This window comes from Capsicum annuum, chromosome 3 (genome assembly GCF_002878395.1).
Source record: "Capsicum annuum cultivar UCD-10X-F1 chromosome 3, UCD10Xv1.1, whole genome shotgun sequence".
NCBI lineage: Eukaryota > Viridiplantae > Streptophyta > Magnoliopsida > Solanales > Solanaceae > Capsicum > Capsicum annuum.
The window spans coordinates 237,272,792-237,275,258 of NC_061113.1; positions in this window are offsets into that span (position 1 = coordinate 237,272,792).

The window sequence follows — 2,467 nt, forward strand, 5'->3', positions numbered from 1 at the left end:
ATGAACACAAGAATATAGACAACAATATGATAAGGTTAATAACAACAACAAACGGTTACATGATACATGAACAACAAGAGCTAACGCTTTTCCTAAACAACACTAAGACATGAAATGTAGAGATAGATAGTGAGACATACACTACAATAAGACCCAAGAACCCAAAGACATATTAAATATAAGGACCCTTAGAACTTACAATAGCAACACCACATCTTACGAAGACACGAGAGGGATTCCACCGATCAAGCACCATCGTTTCCAAGCAATACACATTCATAAGTGCTTCCACACTTTCCATGTCCTAGGTTCGGCCTTGGGAGGATCTCTCTCTCTCAAGAGAAGTGTTCTTGTTCTTTCAATATCATGAGATAAGTAACTAAAATAAAACCCTAACATGTTCCTTAGATAGTTATTATAAAATGGAACACAAAAATATCCATAATACCCCTCAAGGTGAGGTTCCCCTCAAGTGTAAGAATGGAATGATTTTTGGTGTGTTTTAGACCTCTTATACACTTCAATTGCACACATCAAGTCTCGGGTCCAACCCTCATAAGTCCATATCCATGATTATTATTGTATCAACGTCCGTATAGTCTTACTCGACCTGGATGATCAGGACCCATAACTATTGTGAATGTATCAACTGATTAACTACCATCTTCACTTTCCTGAGTTTTTACTCTCTCCATTTCAACCTACAAGTCAAATCCAAATCGAGTAAGTAAGTTGAGTTGTTTAAATATTTAATAAAGAACAAATGATCTTGATAAATTTTGAATTAGAAAATTTCATACTATTTTATTTTTAATTTCTTCAGATGAATCCTTGTACACTAATTAAGATTTTATTTTTCTAGTATCCACGAAGAATTTCTTGTTTGACATAGTACCAGAATTTTCCTTTTTTTTCTAGTTACACGTAAGTCAACATTAAAATAATTTCAAGACAAAAAGTTCATAGTAAAAATATAAAAGAACACCAAAGCTCGGGAATTATAGCAAAACTTGTTTTGCCAATAGTATGAGGATACTTCCATATTTTTCGATTCTGTTTGTTAGCATCGAACTTATCCTACAAGACAGTTGGTACAGATAAGTATTAAAAAACAAATTGAAGTAGTGATTATGGAACAAAGTAATAACTGTACATATTCATATCATACCTTAGCTTCTTTAGAGTTTCAATACTGAAGCAAATCCATAAATACAGGTTCTGGAACAGTTTTTGGCCTTTTGTCATTCAAATTTCATCATTGGGGTAGGCATAATACTAGTCTTTCATAAACCAGGAATTGTACCCTCTAAAAGCTGAATCAATTGTATTGATAGCCCATCTTTTCCATTTTTGGGAATGTCATATTTTTCCTGTAATTTGGTGCAATTTGGTTAATGCAAAAATTATTAAATGATTTGAACTAGAAATCAGAATAGTGATAACTTTGAACTTGGATATAGCTACACATATCAAGTGTCTTCAACTTTTTCCAAAAAATAAGATTAAGAGGACAAAATGTCCCATTCCTTGCCAGTGTCAAGAAAACTTCTAAACTCGGTGACCACAGCTTTGGTAGGACCAATAGGCTGATTCAACTTATTTAGCACTATTAGTTGACGCTCAGTTCATCCATGTACTGCTGCCATTTATGTAGCGCCTTTTTTTATTTTGTTAATTAAGGGCCTACAATAATATGAACAACAAAATAACTGGAATGCAAATAATTTTAAAAATAGTATGAACTAAAATTTATATATTCTTGCCTTCTCTAGATTGTTCATTTGCTACAAAATTAGAAAGTGGTGACTGATCTTGCTGCACTTGTTCTAGTGATGGTTTTGATGCACGAGTGGTGTAATCTGACAATTCTTGGCACACTTGCTCCTTTACTGGTGCTATAGGTAAGATAGGATCCTGAATTACCTGTTTCACTGTTCTTGTACTTGGGATCTAACTGAAACGTTATTTGACTTCTCCTTCTGCTTGTGATAATTTTTCTTTGCATTTTCGTAGCTTGTATTCTTCCTCTTCTTATTCTTCTTCTATTCTAGTATCTGTTTATTTTGTAATGCTGCTAGTGATCCATCGGAAACAAAGATCTTAACTTTTTGGTGATTTTTTGAACACCCTTCTTGATTCATGATTGTTCAACTTTGATTTGCAAGTTCAAAAATATATAAAATAGGCTGAGTACTATAATTCTAGAAAACAGCCATCAATGAACAATGTTTCTTGTTTCATTTTGGACAAAACATACTAATAGAACATACTAATACGTTTAGTAGTATGTAGTTTTTGGTTTCTGTAAATTGCTAACTATAAAGAAACAACAATCTGCATTAATAAAATATCAGCTTGGAAGACAGAGAAACTAGGAGTAGTACTCCAAGAAACAGAAATAGTTAAAGAGTGGTGGTTGTTACTAGTAATGCTAAGAGTTAAGAACACAAAGAATCCTACCAGAAAT